The sequence below is a fragment of the Protopterus annectens genome, chromosome 12.part0 (genome assembly GCF_019279795.1).
Source record: "Protopterus annectens isolate FY-2018-M chromosome 12.part0, PAN1.0, whole genome shotgun sequence".
NCBI lineage: Eukaryota > Metazoa > Chordata > Ceratodontiformes > Protopteridae > Protopterus > Protopterus annectens.
The window spans coordinates 313,802,905-313,820,799 of record NC_056746.1 but is presented as its reverse complement, the minus strand read 5'-3'; positions in this window follow the sequence as shown (position 1 = coordinate 313,820,799).

Sequence of the window (17,895 nt, the reverse complement as noted above, 5' to 3'; positions counted from 1 at the left end):
GAAGAAAATGTTGCAAAAGAGAGTAAAATCCCATGAGTGGAGGAGCTCCCTTGTCAGCCTCAGTAAGAAGCTGAGACCCCTTATAAGATCCTCCAAAGCTAGCTATGAAAACAAAATCACCACTAAATCCAAGGACAACCACAAAGCATTCTATAGCTATGTCAAGAATCTAGATGGCAACACCCAGATCTGCTTTGAGTTACAGCACAAAGGCACGAAAATTACAGAACCAACTGATATTGCCAACATCCTGGCAAGTCGGTTCAGTGCTAACTTTACCCCCCTCTCACCCCCTAAAGGGCCCATATCTATACAGGAAGAATGCAGAGTCCCTGTAATCACAACTACGCAGGTAAAAGCTGCACTCTCTAAAGCCAAAATCACAGCATCCATGGGACCGGACAACATCCCAGGCTGCATTTTACACGAACTTCAGAACGAACTGGCTCCCCACTTAAGCACCATGTTCAATAATAGCTTTGCATCAGGCTTTGTGCCCACTGAATGGCACACAGCAACAGTTATCCCACTTCACAAAGGGGGAGCCACCACTGATCCCGTGAACTATTGACCTATTAGCCCGACGAGCCTGGTCTGCAATGCCATGGAACGTATCATCATGGAACTCAATAACAAAGACATTGGTAACCTCCAAACTCTGGATCACACCCAGTTCGGGTTTGTGAAAGGCAGATCATGCCTCCTGAACCTGATCGACTTCTTTGAGACAGTAACCAAAGCCGTGGATGAGGGTAAGGTGGTTCACACAGCCTATCTTGACCTTGCCAAGACTTTTGACACCGTCCCCCATTCTGGAATTATAGCTAAACTCACTAAACTAGGTATAAATCCCTACGTCACAAGATGGGTTGCCAACTGGCTCACTGACAGAACCCACACTGTAAAAGTTGCAGACTCCAAATCTGACCTCAAAGCAGTGACAAGTGAAGTACCACAGGGTTCCATCCTGAGACCTCTCCTGTTTGGTATCTACTTCTCTGAAGTACAGGCTAACACAGAAGGCATCTGGCTAATGAAGTTCGCAGATGACTACAAACTAGGAGCCATAGTCAAATCCCCAAATGATGTGGACATCCTACAGAAGGGCCTCACTGAGACAGATGCCTGGTGTCAGAGCCATGGCCTCAAGCTCAATGCGTCATCCCCTTTGGTAAAAACTAAGTACCCATGAACTACCACATAGGCAGCAATCTACTTAACACCAAATGCGTGATAAGAGACCTTGGGACCCAGGTGGACAGTAGTCTCTCCTTTGATAATCACATCACCACAGAAGTCAGGATGTCCTTCTACATGGCACACCTCATCATGAAAGGGTTCTCATCCAGCAAAAAAGAGGTCATTGTTCCCCTGTACTCATCACTCATAAGACCCATTATAGAGTACAACGCCCCTTTTGGAATGTACCTCACAAGATATCTGCAGCAACTGGAAAGGCCACAAAAGTACCTCACAAAGAGGATTACTGGCCTCAAACAAATGCCCTACACCGACCACCTCAAAAAACTCCAGCTTTACTCCATAGCATATCGCCTACTCTGAGGTGATCTTTGCCTAACATATAAAGCTATGTCAAACTCAGAGCTGTTGGACATGCTACACCTAAAGAAATCCCAATCCCTCCGAGCTACATGCTCTAGGGACCTAAACCTTGTAACCACAATAAACAGGACACACTGGAGGAATATATTCCTGTCCCAGAGACTTCCTATACTCTGGAACAAGCTACCCATCTATGTCAAGCAAAGTTCTTCATTAGCATTCTTCAAGAAAAATCTTGATGAGTGGATGGGAAATAGGAAATACACCCCGGGGATCACTTCTGTGTCTCTGCTGGAAAGTAGCACAAGAAAATAACTTTCTTGGGTGGCGTAAGCTATGGAACCTTGCTGGCTAGGCTTACGTAGGCCCTTGGGCTGATATCCTAGTACCTACCTATGAACCTATGAACCTATAGGGCATCTGTTTGAGGCTATTAATCCTCTTTGTGAGTTATTTCTGCAGCCTTTCCAGTTGTTGTAGATGTCTTGTAAGGTACATACCAAAAGGGGCGTTGTACTCTATAATGGATCTAATGAGTGACGAGTAGAGGGGAACAATGACCTCTTTTTTCCTGGATGAGAAACCTTTTGTGATGAGGTGTGCCACGTAGAAGGATTTCCTGACTACTGTGGCGATGTGATTATCAAAGGAGAGACTACTGTCCACCTGTGTCCCAAGGTCTCTTATCACACTTTGGATGTTAAGTAGACTACCACCTATATGGTAGCTCATGGGTGCAGAGTTTTTACCAAAGGGGATGACAATGCACTTTTTGGCATTGAGCTTGAGGCCATGGCTTTGACACCAGGCATCTGTCTCAGTGAGGCCCTTCTGTAGGATGTCCACATCATTAGGAGTTTCAGTTATGGCTCCTAGTTTGCAGTCATCTGCGAACTTCATTAGCCAAAGACCTTCTGTGTCAGCCTGTACTTCAGAAAAGTAAATATCAAACAGGAGAGGACTCAGGACTTGAACCCTGTGGTACTCCAATTGTCACTGGTCTGAAGTCGGATTTGGAGTCTGCTACTTTCACAGTGTGGGTTCTGTCAGTGAGCCAGTTGGCAACCCGTCTTGTGACATAGGGATTTATAACTAGTTTAGTGAGTTTATCTATAATTCCAGACTAGGGGATGGTGTCAAAAGCCTTGGCGAGATCTAGATAGGCTGTGTGAACCACCTTCCCCTCATCTACGGCTTTGGTGACTGCTTCAAGGAAGTCAATCAGGTTTAGAAGACATGGTCTGCCTTCAACAAACCTGAACTGGGTGGGGTCCAGAGTTTGGAGATTACCAATGTCTTTGTTTATAAGTTCCATGATGATATGTTCCATGGCCTTGCAGACCAGGCTCATTAGAATAATGGGGCTGTAGTTCCTGGGGTTCATGGTGGCTCCCCCTTTGTGGAGTGGGATAATCGTCGCTGTGCACCATTCAGTGAGCACAAAGCCTGAGGTGAGGCTATGATTGAACATGGTGCTTAGGTGGAGTGCCAGTTCATTCTGTAGTTCATGTAGAACGCAGCGTGGGATGTTGTCAGGTCCCATGGATGCTGTGTTCTTGGCTTTGGAGTGTGTGGTTTTTACCTGTGCAGCCATGATTACAGGAACTTTGCATTCTTCCGGTATAGAGATGGGCCCTTTAGGGGGTGGGGGTGGGGGGTAAAGTTAGCACTGAAACTATCTGCCAGGATGTTGGCAATATCAGTTGGTTCTGTATATTTAGTGCCATTGTGCTGTAACTCAGAGCAGATGTGAGTGCTGCCATTGAGACTCTTGACATAGCTATAGAATGCTTTGTGGTTGTCTTGAATCAGTGGCAATTTTGTTTTCATAACTAGGTTTGCAGGATTTTATGATGGATCTCAGCTTCTTACTGAGGCTGACCAGGGAGTTCTTCTAGTCATGGGATTTTATTCTTTTTTGCAACAGTTTCTTTCTTCTGTTGTAGAGTTTGTTTATGACAGGGGACCACCAGATTGGCTTCCTTTTTTTGGAGGACAGCATCTTGGTTCTGTTAGGGATAGCACGATCCATGCACTCGTGTAAGTGCTTATAAAGTGCATTTGTGTAGGATTCAGCAGTTGTACCTCTATTGTCCGTCTGCATGGGTGTCGTGAAGTTTGCCACTTCTGTCTTAAGAAGTGTGAAGTTGGCTTTGGAGAAATTTTTTACGGTGGTTTCCCTAATGGGGGATGGGGGCGGGATGTGGATGTCTTGACTGATTAGCTTGTGGTCAGATCTGACCAACGAGGAATTGACCTCTGGTGTGGAACACTGGTCGCCCATGTTGGTAATCACCAAGTCTAGGATATTGCTGCCCCTGGTGGGGGTATGGATAAATTGATCCAAGGCATTGGAATTTATGAATTTCAGAAAATGTTGAGCAAAAGAGCTGGTACATGAGTAGTTTTCCCAGTTAATGGTGGGGTAGTTGAAATCGCCCATTATTAGGGTGTTGGGTTGTACCCTAATATTTTCCAGTGTATCAAGAAATGAGGAGTGGGAATCCTGGGGCATGGTGAGAGATCTGTAGCAAGTTACAATTTGGATTGCAGTCATGCCCAGAGTTAGTTGCACTTGGATAATCTCAGATGCATTATGCTGAGCAACTAGCCTGGAGGTGTGGATATCCTTAATGAATATGGACACGCCTCCACCTTTAGTGTTTCGGTCCAGGTTAGGTGGCCAAAAGGTGTAGTATGAATTATAGCTTGGTAATGCAGATGTGCTCTCTGAAGCCTTGAACCAGGTCTCTGTCACTGCACAGATGTCGATGTTCTCCATTCTAAGGAGTGCCTCGAGTGAATGCATTTTGAAGTTTAGACTTCTAGCATTGAGTACCATTACACTCAGATTTTGCTTGCTTGTACCTGTTACGGTGGTGAGTTTGTCATTTGAATCTTGCCTAAAAAAGGCACTATAGGGGTGGCAAGAGCCTTAGCCAGTATCTGGAATCCCAAGGGTGACAGGTTTAGGCCATCTCTGGCAAAGGATCGTGGTTTGTCGATCATGTCATCCCAGGCAGACAGATACTGGATCCCCTTAGAATGACACCAGAAGCTTAGCCAATTGTTGAAGTCAATCATTTTGCCCTTGTACTGTGGTATCATTCTGGGTGATGGCAGGATGCCACTCAGGGCTAGGGTCATACCTGTCTGGGCTACAAGATCAGAGAGCTCCTCGATGTCTCTTTTTATTTAGGCCAGGGAGGTTCATCTCAGGTCATTCACACCAACATGGACAATGACAGAGTCCTATTTGTACTTCTTGTGGAGTGACCTGAGTGGGTGCGTTATGTGGTGGATCCTGGCACCTGACAGGCAGCTGACAGTAACTTTCTCCTTGTTTACCCTGGTGAGTGGAACATCAGTGTGCCTGACTATAGAGTCACCTATGACTAGAGTGTTGGGTACATTGTTATGCCTTATGGGCTGTGGTTGAGTGGCACACTGAGTTTGTCGGCTATGTGTCATTTGGGTTGTGTTGGGGGGGTGGAGGTTGCAGGCGTTTCTGCTTTGGAGGTCTCTGTTGCTTGAGCAGATTTTTATTGAGAGCTTCCATGAATGTAGGTGTGTGTTTTGTGTTGCTATGTGTGTGTTTTGGTGATGTAGGTTTTAAGGGACTATGTGATGAGTGTGGTGTGGTGCAAGTGTTTACCTTCTTTTCTTGACTGTCTAGTCCAGTCTTGGGTGAAGAGGGCTTTACTTCCAGTTTGGCTATATAAGTGCATCTCTCACAGGTTGTAGTGTTGGGTGGTAGGAGGAAAGGGCTGTCTGTGTACATGAGGCAATTGCTGCATTGCCCCAAGATGCCCAGATTCATTAGGTAGACAGGAGAAAACACCGGGAGCTGACCCTTAGACATGCCTGGATAGGTGCTTATTTATTAAGTACTAAAAACTGTTTTTCTCTAGACAAGTGAGGAAAGCTGAGTGCTGTAGTAATTTGTAGCTTATTTAGTGCTTACAATGAGTTCTGAACAAGTGCTGGGCTAAAAGAAACAGATTTAAGTGCTAAAACTAAACAACTGGGTAGTTCTAAGGGAAAATTTGAAGAGCAGACTTTATGGCACCGGGAATAGTTTAATCCTAGCTAAGCGGTGATGCATAAAATGTATTTATTTATTTATTTTTTAATATAACAGTAGCAAATAAGCAAACTGATTTAAACAAATTAGCCAATAAAAAGCTAAAAACTGAGCCCTGTTCCAGCAGTCTTTGATCAGACAAGTTCTAACTGCACACTCCTGCCACTAGGGTGCAGGGGAACCTTCTCCAAAAAAGATGGTCTGGATTTGTGCTCAAATTATACAAACAAAGCTAGACTCAGCAGGTCTGAATTTAGTCTATGCTACAGCAAACAAAGCATACCAATGTCAGAAAGAAACAGTTTAAATAAGCAGGCACAATAAGCCTTTAACCAGAAACTCTCAGCTCAGAAGGGCATAATCTACCCTCTCCTCCCACAACAGTGCAGACCACACCTTCTTAATGGGAAATAACTGGCCTGAATCTCAAGTGTTTAAACCAGAACTCATACACTTTTAGAATAACAGACACTAAGCCTTCAATCAGCAACTCCCAACTTACAAGGATGTAAGCAACCTGTCCTGCCACAACAGTGCAGACCACAAACCTTCTTAATGTAAAACAACTGGTCTGAAGCCCAAGTGCTTCAACCAAAAGAATAACAGTTACAATTTAATCAGGCTACTAACAAGCAGTAATAAATGCAGCAGAATAAATGCAATAAAGTAGGAAGAAACACAAATACAGTAAAAGCAGATGAATAAAGTGCAATTTTTTTATATAACAATAGAAAACGAGCAAACTGATTTAAACAAATTACCCAATTAACCAGTAAAAAAGCTCAAAACTGAGCCCTGTTCCAGCAGTCTTCAATCAAACAAGTTCTAACTACACACTCCTGCCACTAGGATGCAGGGGAACCTTCTCCAAAAAAGATGGCCTGGATTAGTGCTCAAGTTATACAAACAAAGCTAGATTCAGCATGCCTGAATCTAGTCTATGCTGCAGCAAACAAGGTGCACCAGTTTCAGAGAGAAACAGTTCAAATAAGCAGGCACAATAATCCTTTAGCCAGAAATTCCCAGCTCAGAAGGGCAGAAGCTAACCTCCCCTCCCACAAGAGTGCAGACCACAAATCTTCTTAATGTAAAATAACTGGCCTGAAGCCCAAGTGCTTAAACCAGAACTAATACACTTTTAGAATAACAGACACTGAGCCTTCAATCAGCAATTCCCAATTTAGAAGGATGAAATCTACCTGTCCTGCCACAACAGTGCAGACCACAAACCTTAATGTAAAACAACTGGTGTGAAGCCCAAGTGCTTCAACCAAAGGCTTAGAATAACAGTTACAATTTAATCAGGCTACTACCAAGAAGTAATAAATGCAGCAGAATAAATACAATTGAGTACTTTTAAGAAGAGGCAAAAGCAAAATAAAGTGCATTTTTTTTTTTTTTTTAGAAATTTTCACTTAATGCCTTGGATTCTCTTGAATGTACTTCAGATTTCTTTTTTTTTAAACACCTTTATTGAATTATCACTTGTGACATAGACAATTTTACATTTATATAAAAGTAATCAAACTATATTAGCATAAACATTATACTTCACATATATTGCTACATATCATATAACCTAAGCAATATTAGATACATTATTCAATTCCTGCTCCTATTTTTTCTTTTTAAAAAAGAAGCATCTTTAGTAAACCATCACTAATGATGCAGGCAATCATACATTTACATAAATGAAAACAAACCACACTGACACACTCCCAGTTGCAAACATTATGCATCAATTATAATCTACCCAATCATTTTCAGTCAAACATTAGATAGCTCATTTACGTTCTATCTTCTTTTAAACCTTATTCCTCCCCTGTATCTATTGTTCCCATAATAGCCATTTTTATATGTAGTTTGCTCCTACTCTTCTCTAAAGATCTCAATTCCAGTTGTTTTATCTCTGTTACTATATTCACTATATCTATTACAGTTGGTTTAGATTTTGATTTCCATTTTCTAGTAATTGCTTTTTTGGCAGCCACCATCCTTATAGAAAGTAAGGCCTTACCATGTCTAGGCACTTCTGATTCTGTTTCATAGTTCAGAAAAATCATTTCCCTTCTCACAACAATCTGTCCACCCAGCATCTCTGATAGTGTATCCCAGAGGGAATCCTTAAAGTCTGCTAAATCACCACACTCCCCCAAAATATGTTCCCAATTACCTGTTTCTTCCCCATCACACCTGCAATATTTGCTGTCTACCAGAGGAAACATTCTCAGGAGTCTACTTGGGGTATAACAATATCTATGTAAACATTTCCAAGCAAAAACCCTAACTCTTCTAGATTTTGTTTTATATTTCGGAGATATACATATATCCTTCCATTGTTTCTTTGTTAATTGCTTATCCATTCGCTTTTCCCAAACCTTTATAATCTCCTCTGATTGATTCTTACAGTTATCATTCAATATTTTATATGCTCTACTAATTATACCTTTTTTAATGGCAGCTTCTGGTCTAGATTCTAGTAAAAACTCTACCAGTACTAGTCTTTTTTTTAGAACCCCCTTATTTCTTTCTCTTTGCCTATAATCTGATTTCAGTCCTTGATAGGGAGGCAGTCTCTCTAACCTGCAGTCTAAATAAATTCGTAGCATCTTCCCATTCTGTCATTTTTCCCTCTCTAGTTATTTGCTCCCAATACCTTGGCTCCCTTGTCAGTTTTTGCCAATAAATTCCAGGCCCTTCTTGCCTATTGTCTATATCCCTAATTGCAGTCATCACTATCGGCAGAATCTCCTTTCTCCATTCCTGTGTTGGTTTAGTTCTTAGGATACTTTCTGCTACTTTATAGATATAATATTCTGTATGATTATTGTTGTTCTCCTTAAAGGCCTGCATCCAAACTCTCCTGTATCATCATCATCCCTTTCCACTTTGAATTACAGTTTTCTGCTTGTGCTATGTACAGGAGCCTTAACTGTGTATCTCTGAAATACCCCATCAAATCGGGTAATCCCAATCTGCCCTGTTCTACTGCAAAAGTCATCTTATCCCAATTGACTCTTGCAGTCTTCCCCTGCCAGATAAAGTCTTACAGTTCTTTATTAACTGCTATCCACAACTTCTCCTCTGGTTGATAAAAATATGCCTGACCTGTATATAAGATTAATGAGACTAAAAACATTTTAACTGCTTGTATCTTACAATCCATATCCATATAACAAAGCTTCAATTTTCTCAGTTTTTGTATTATATTTTGTTTAGTCTCTTCCCATATATCCTTAGCTGCCACACCAGAATCATTTTTAATCCATACTCCTAAACACTTCATTTTATCATGTCCCCATATATATGGATATTGCTGAGCCAATTTGTGTGGGTACATAATTTACTGCTATTGCTTTTGTTTTAGCTTCATTAATTTTGAATCCCAAAAAGATTTGAAACTGTCTTAGAATGTTTCACAATGCTGTAATGCTTCTCTCTGGCTTTGTCAGCTAGAAAATAATATCGTCTGTAAATATAGCCAGCTTTTCTTGACTACCACACCAATTACATCCTTGAATTTCTGAGTCCCTTATTTTCTTTGCCAATGGTGCTAAATATAATGCAAATAGCAAAGGTGAAAGATGACAACCCTGCCTGGTTCCTTTTCTCAAGCATAAATGATCAGAGAGGACCCCACCCAGTTTAATTTTCGCATTTGATCCTTCATGTATCCTCCTAATCAACCTTATATTTTTTCAGTAATTGCAAATGCTTCCATTTCCCTGCTCATAAAGTCCCAGCTTACTCTGTCAAATCATCTCTCTGCATCAAGGCCCACCACCAACAATTGTATGTTCTTACATTCTGCTTCCCTCTGGATCATCAACGTTCTGTTAATGCTGTCAAATGTTTGCCTCCCCTGCACAAAACCACATTGATCCATATCTATCAACGTTGGCGTTACTTTTGCCATTTTTTAGCCATTATAGACATGAACACTTTATAATCATGGTATAGTATTGAAATGGGCCTGTATGAAGCTGGATCTGATGGATCTTTACCCTCTTTAGGTATTACAGCTACCGCTGCTTTTTCCAGGAAGTTGGTACTTCTCCTCCTCTTAAAATACTGTTAAAACCTTCCAAATCTTTATCATTTTTCCCTCCTAGCTTTCAAACTTTCACAGGAATACCATCTATTCCTGGGGACTTTCCTGTAGATTGGTTATACATCACAATTTTTATCTCATGTCCTCCTATCCTAACTGTTAGTAATTGTCCCTCACCTTCCTCTACCCTTGGCATATTTAAATCTTCCATAAACATTTCCATTTGTATCTTTTCTTGATTTCCATATTTCTTTGCTTTATACAGACTTTCATAGAATTTCATAGGTTCATAGGTAGATACTAGGCTATTGGCCCGAGGACCTACGTAAGCCTAGTCAACAAGGTTCCCTGGCTTATGCCACCCAAGAAAGTTATTTTCCTGTGCCACTGTCGAGCAGAGACACAGAAGTGATCCCCGGGGTGTATTTCCTATTTCCCATCCACTTATCAAGATTTTTCTTGAAGAGTGCTAATGAAAAATTTTGCTTGACATGGATGGGTAGCCTGTTCCAGAGTATGGGAAGTCTCTGGGACAGGAATCTATCCCTCTAGAGGGTGTAGCTCAGAGGGACTGGGATTTCTTTAGGTGTAGCATGCCCAACAGCTCTGGGTTTAACATAGCTTTATATGTTAGGCAGAGATCACCTCGGAGTAGGCGATATGCTATGGAGTAAAGCTGGAGTTTTTTGAGATGGTCAGTGTAGGGCATCTGTTTGAGGCCAGTAATCCTCTTTGTGAGGTACTTCTGTAGCCTTTCCAGCTGCTGCAGATGTCTTGTGAGGTACATTCCAAAATGGACATTGTACTCTATAATGGGTCTAATGAGTGCTGAATAGAGAACAATGACCTCTTTTTTCCTGGATGAGAAACGTTTTATGATGAGGTGTGCCACATTGAAGGACTTCCTGACTACTGTGGAGATGTGACTATCAAAGGACAGACTACTGTTCACCTGGGTCCCAAGGTCTCTTATCACACATTCGGTGTTAAGTAGACTGATGTCTATGTAGTAGTTCATGGGTACAGAGTTTTTACCAAAGGGGATGACAATGCACTTTTTGGCATTGAGCTTGAGGCCATGGCTCTGGCACTAGGCATCTGTCTCAACGAGGCCGTTCTGTAGGATTTCCACATCATTTGGGGACTCAACTATGGCTCCTAGTTTGCAGTCATCTGCGAACTTTGTTAGCCAGAAGCCTTCTGTGTTAGCCTGTACTTCAGAGAAGTAGATACTAAACAGGAGAGGTCCCAGGACTGAACCCTGTGGTACTCCACTTTTCACTGGTTTGAGGTCAGATTTGGAGTGTGCAACTTTTACAGTGTGGGTTCTGTCAGTGAGCAATTGGCAACCCATCTTGTGATGTAGGGATTTATTATTTATTTTATTTTTATTTTATTTTACATTTGTTGACCGGGCTAGTCTAACTGGATATATGTCCATTTTCAGTAGAGGCCCGGGGAGATAAGCTCTGAGAAAGCAAAATACAATCACTTATACAAAAAATTAATGTGTACAATGAACATTGCAGGTACAGAACAGAGAATAATCACAGAGGTCATTTGTTCATAGCAAAGTGCTAAATATACAGATACAATTAGTACAATACAAATTTAGTTGCAATACATGTAAAAAGATAGCAGCTGAGTTATACAATATATTAGTAAACAAGTTGTCATAAAGAAAAAGAAGGAGATGAAATATACAGTATATGAGTAAAAGTAGTCTCCTTAAATTCTGAGGATGTGAGCAAAAATATCTTGAAGGACTAGGTCAGTTGTTTCTAAAAAAAGGAACAAGACTACTGAGAAGAGGAGGGTAGGTAGATCCAAGTAAAAGCACTAGTGGATCAGTCAGGTTTAGTACAGGGACACAACCAGTGTGTTCTGAGGAAAAGTTTCAGTTTGTTTTTAAAGACTGACATAGAGGGAAGAGAGGAAATTTCGCTAGGAAGAAGGCTCAAGGATTTTCCAACAGTATTAGAGAAAAGAGAGTCCCCAGCCCTGTTGTTTGATTTACAAATATTTACAAGAAGTTTATGTGAAGAACATAAGGTCTTTAGATTGTTGCAGGGGATAATGAGGGTAGATAGTATAGGGGTATTGGAAGGATGGTAAAGGGTTTTGTGGGCAATAGTAAGTTGGTGGAATTTAAGCTGATTTTATAATTCAAGCCATCCTAGTTGCTTTAGGTTAATAAAGTGGTGGGTTCTGAAAGAGTTACCTGTAGCAAATCTGGCTATGTTATTGTAGGAGGTTTCCAATTTATTAAGGTTGTTTTTAGAGAGATTGGTATATATGGGTGAGGCATAGAGGAGAGTAGATATTAGATGAGTGTGAGCAATAGTTATTCTTGCTGCAGGAAGAGGAAGGGTTTGATCCTGTAGAGAGAGCCTAGTTTTCTATTAACAGATTTTAGGGTATTGTTAATACAGGTGTCAAAGTTAAAGTTGTTATATATGGTGATACCTAGTAGTTTGGTAGTTGGGTCTGGGGATATGGGAGTACTGTTATTGGATGTTACTGTGAAGTCTACAGGGGGGGATTTACAAGTAGGAGTGAAAAGGAGGAGTTTAGTTTTTTTGGGGTTCAGAAGGAGACAGTGTAGATTAAACCATTGTTCAGCTGTGGTAAAGACCTTTTGGGTAAGTGAGTGAAGTTCAGATATAGATGTGACTGAGCATATAAGTGTGGAATCATCTGCATATTGTATACATGTAGCTTGCGGGATTGCTAGGCGAAGGTCGTTGATAAATAGAGAAAATAGGAGAGGTCCTAATATGGACCCTTGAGGGACACCTATGTTAACGGGCAGATGGGTAGATAGAGTGTTATGCCAAATAACAGCTTGTTGTCTGTTGTTCAAATAGGATTGGAACCATTTTATAGCTAATGCATCTAGTGACAGAGATTTGAGGATATTTATAAGTATCTGTTGATTTACCATACCGAACGCCTTAGACAGATCTATAAACAGTGCAGAGGAAAGCATATTGAGGTTACGTATTTTGTTGATACAGTCCGTGAAGGAAAGGAGGGCAGTAGTAGTGCTGTGGGAAGGTCTGAAACCATGTTGAAAGTTGGAAAGTAAATTATTTTGGATTAGGTGGTCTAGCAATTGTTTATGGATGCATTTTTCCATGATCTTTGCTAGGGGAGACAGTAGGGCAATGGGACGGTAATTGGAAAGTTCAGTAGAGTTACCTCCCTTATGAAGGGGGATAATATGGGAGACCTTCCATATTTTAGGGATGTGTCCTTCACTGATGGTTCTATTGATAAGAATGGAAATGGGGTAGGCAATAGATTTGGCTGCCTTTTGTAGGTATTCAGCAGGTAGTTGGTCTGCTGAAGGAGTGCATGGTTTCAGTTTTTGGATAAGGGCAAGAATATATGTAGTTGGGACTGGTTGGAGGAGAAATGGAGGGGGTGGGTTAGTGGTAGAGTTGGATATAGATAAGTCCTGAGTGGATAACTGACTGGCAAGGGTTTGAATGGCCTCAGTGAAAAAGGTATTAAAGACATTAGCAGTCTGCTTGGGATTCTCTTGGTCTGTGCCTTGTGGGTTTGGTGTGATGGATTGGCCTGGGTGTAACAATTGATTAATACTTGCCCAGAACTTTTGTGGTTTATTATGGTGAGTCTGCTGGAATTGTAGGTAGTAGTTTCTTTTGTCAGACAATACAGCTTTTTTGGTTTTATTTCTTAGTTGCCTGAAGTTTTGTTGATCTACTGGGTTTTTAGTTAAGCGAGATTTATTCCAGTATTTATTTCTGAGTTGGATTTTTTGCCTGGTTTATTTTGAAAGCCATGGGGCAGATTTAGTTCTCATTCTAGTAGAGCGGGTTGGGACATGGTGGTCTAGTACGGCTAGGAAGTTAGAATTAATGTAATTAACAGCTTCCTCCAGTGTGAGGTATTTTAAGGGAGACCAGTTACATGCTCTTAGTTCCCTTTGAAAGATATCGGGGTTGAAGTTTTTCTTGGTTCTAATTGTCCTAGATATAGTTGGATTAGGTAGATTGGTTTTAAGCCTGATGATGTAGGTTAGTGAATGGTCCCTTACATCATCAGGGAGGGTTCCAGATTCATATGTCTGGGGATGATTATTTATGAGAATCCAGTCTAAGGTACTTTCTTTCTTATTAGGCTTGTTTATCCTGGTAGGGGAGGTAATGGTTTGTGAAAAACCAAAAAGGTTAATATGGCTTGTAGGGAGGGTACTGCTACAACACTTCCAATCCATGTTAAAATTACCTAGGATTATGGTTTCTTGGGGTAAATTTTGGGATAGCCAACAAAGGATATTCTCTATTGTAGCAATGTTATTACCAGGCAGAAGATAAGTACAGATAATATAAATGGATTTGAATTTGTTAAGTTGAAGCTTGGTAATAAGAATTTCAGCATTGGAGTCTTGAGGTGGTTTATAGTCATAGGTAGTAATCTTTAGGCCAGATTTAAAAAGGATAGCTACACCACCACCCTTTTTGGTTGTACGGTCAAGTAGCAAGATATTATAACTGGGTCGGATGACTTCATTGTCTTTAGTTACATGTTTTAACCAAGTTTCTGTTAAACAAAGAATGTCAAAGGAGTAGACTTCCAGGAGAGCATGGAGTTGTGCAACTTTGTTATTAATGCTACATATGTTGAGGTGAGCTAATAAGAGTGAGTTAGGTGGTTTGGTAAGGGACTAGATAGTATGGGGTTTGGGGTTATGGAGTTGAGTGGTAGTAGCAGTTATTGGGCCTGGGTTTGTGTGAATGTCTCCATCTTTTAAAGAGAGGAGTAGTGTTTGAAATCTAGGATTTGGGAATTTACTATATAGTGTTAGAGATTTTAGGGGATTGGGAGAGTCATATCTAATGTGGGTTATCCTATGGTATTTTGCTAGTAGATAGTTGGGTGTAGATGTTATGTTAACTTGGTTAGTGAGAATAGGCAGAGAAGAAGAGGTAGATAGAGTATTGGGGTGGAGAAGGTAAGCTAAAGTTAGAGGTGGTAGAAGTGTAAGTATGGATAACCTCTGTAAGAGGGCTGGGGAGGGTAGCTTATACATCTGGAAGAGTATGTTGTTAGGTTCTAGTTATAGACTTAGAGGTATGCTAAGTGTGGAAGGAAATAGGTGGAGAGTGTGGTTAGGGAAAACTGGGATAGGTAAGTGAAACAAGGGAATTGGAGTTAATTAACAATGGTGAAGGGTTTGAGATTAGTGGAAGAGGGAAGGGGTTGTGGTTAGATAGTATAAGAGTAGGATCCCTGGGAGTGGGTGGGAATTGCGGGTAGGGTAGGGGAGCGGAGTGAGCCCGTAGGGCAAACGGAACAGGGCAAGAGCAAAAGAGATGAGTGCAGCTGAGAAAGTATCAGCCACTGCTGTTCAAACAACAGGCAAGAAAGTATTCAGTGTAAGTTACAAACCTACTGTTGGTCTGGGCTTTGGGATGATGGGAGTTTGTACTTAAACAGGTTTAAGGATAGAAGGTAGGAGTAGTTATCTAATAAACCTGTATTTATTATGGGAATAAAAACAAAAACCAAAATTAAAATCCTTAGGATAATAAAAGTTGTCCGGCCATATAGAATTATAATGGTAGATAGTGCCACCTAGTGGTTGAAGGACATATCAACCTGTGGGATTCGCAAGAGCAGATTCTATAATACTAAATGAGGTTAAGTCAGGACTGGAGGGCGGAAAAGTGGCCAAGGGTCTGTGATAGGCTGCTTAACATGCACACTTGGGAAGGCAGGCTAGTACATATATAGGTGGTACAAAATATTAAGTTGTTCAGGTAATTAACCTTAAGCTACATACATTGGTAAGGTTCTGAATTCAGGATTCCTCTCCGTGATAACTTTCTGTGAAGCTAGGCTAGTAGATACAATTCATAGAAGTCTCCTGGGGTATGCAGGAGGGAAAAACCCGTTTAGTTGGATGATGGGGGGGAGCACCCAAGGACGGTTAACTGTAAGAGAGAGAGACACACACACAAGTGTTAGATAATCTAGTAGATGCAGGGAAGGGGTAGAGAATTAAGGCAGAAATATTGCTTTCTACAGGGGAGTAAAGTGTTAGTAAGGTCATACAGGAGGTAGAGAGAGTCTAGGGATAGATGCAGATAAATGGTATGAGAACAGGGAGAGTAGATATTGATTAGTAAAAAGTAGAGAGCAAGTTATTTAAATATCTAATCCAATGCAAATAAGCAGTGCAAACATTCATACCAATAGAGCAATCACTGTGTAGCATAATACTAGTACAACCTGTTCAATAAAACACAAGGTTACCTTAATCATAGGTTTTACGCAGAAAAGGAGAGATATTAATCAAAGCTCATTCAGTTGATGTTTTATATGACATACATTATCAACAAAGACATTTTCATCTACAGTGCAATGTGCTTGTAAGGACTACAACAGAAATAAAAAAAAAACTAGCAGCCTACCAGCAAAAAAAGGCAGTAAGGCTATAGTAGGAGCTTTTAGTCTTAATGTGTGGGATTATTAACCTTTCACATGCATAGACTCATGCATAGACTCATCAGAAACACTTAATGTTCAAGCAGGCAGATAGTAAAAGTGTATCACATTAATAAAATGCTTTAACAGGTAACGGGATTAAAAACAGCACTCTTTGGATGAGCGTCCTATAGTTTATCAGCTTTACAGCTAGCCTCTTGATGCTACAGCTTGGAAAAGCATGTTGCAATGGACTAAAATGTTCCAGAGCAGTAGCGGGATTAACAGCACCCTAGGTAAGCGGCCAGTAGCTTACCGGCTGTAGAATTCGCTCTTAGCAATTGCAGATAGAGAAAGCGTGTCCCAGTGTATAAAACAAATTAATAAAATGCTTTAACAGGTACTGGGATTTAAAACAGTGCTCTTTAGGTGAGTGTCCTGTATTTTATAAGCTTTACAGCTAGCCTCTTGATGCTAAAGCTAGGAAAATCATGTCACAATTGAATATAATGCTCAGGGACAGTAGCGGGATTAACAGCACCCTTTAGCTAAGAGGCCAGTAGCTTACCGGCTGTATAACTCTCTCTTAGAAATTTCAGATAGAGAAAGCATGTCACAGTGTGTACAATGAAAGAGCAAGTACTAGGATATTATTTATATTTATTTATACCTAATTTAGTGAGTTTAGTTATAATTCCAGAATGGGGAATGGTGTCGAAAGCATTGGCAAGGTCAAGATAGGCTGTGTGAACCACCTTACCCTCATCTACAGCTTTGGTGACTGCCTCAAAGAAGTCAATCGGGTTCAGGAGGCATGATCTGCCTTTCACAAACCTGAACTGGGTGGGCTCCATAGTTTGGAGGTTACCAATATCTTTGTTTATGAGTACCATGATGATACATTCCATGGCCTTGTAGACCAGGCTCGTCAGGCTAGTAGGGCGATAGTTCCCGGAATTAGTGGTGGCTCCCCCTTTGTGGAGTGGGATAACTGTTGCTGTACGCCATTCAGTGGGCACAAAGCCTGATGTGAGGCTATGATTGAACATGGTGCTTCGTTGGGGAGCCAGTTCGTTCTGAAGTTCATGTAAAATGCAGCCTGGGATGTTGTCCAGTCCCATGGATGCTGTGTTTTTGGCTTTAGAGAGTGCAGCTTTTACCTTTGTAGTTGTGATTACAGGGACCCTGCATTCTTCCTGTATAGATATGGGCCCTTCGGGGGGGGGGGTAAAGTTAGCACTGAACCTATCTGCCAGGATGTTGGCAATATTAGTTGGCTCTGTAATTTTCATACCGTTGTGCTGTAACTCAGAGCAGATCTGGGTGTTGCCATTGAGATTCTTGACATAGCTATAGAATGTTTTGTGGTTGCCCTTGGAATCAGTGGTGATTTTGTTTTCATAGCTAGCTTTGGAGAATTCAAATCTCAGCTTCTTACTGAGGCTGACCAGGGAGCTCCTCCACTCATGGGATTTTACTCTCTTTTGCAACAATTTCTTCCTTCTGTTGTACAGTTTGTTTATGGCAGGGGACCACCAGATTGGCTTCCTTTTTTTGGAGGATAGCGTCTTGGTTCTGTTTGGGATAGCACGATCCATGCAATCGTGTAAGTGCTTAAAGAGTGCATTTGTGTAGGATTCAGCAGTCGTAACTGTATTGTGCATCTGCATGGGTGTCATGAAGTTCACCATTTCTGTCTTAAGAAGCATGAAATTGGCTTTGGAGAAAATTTTTACCATGG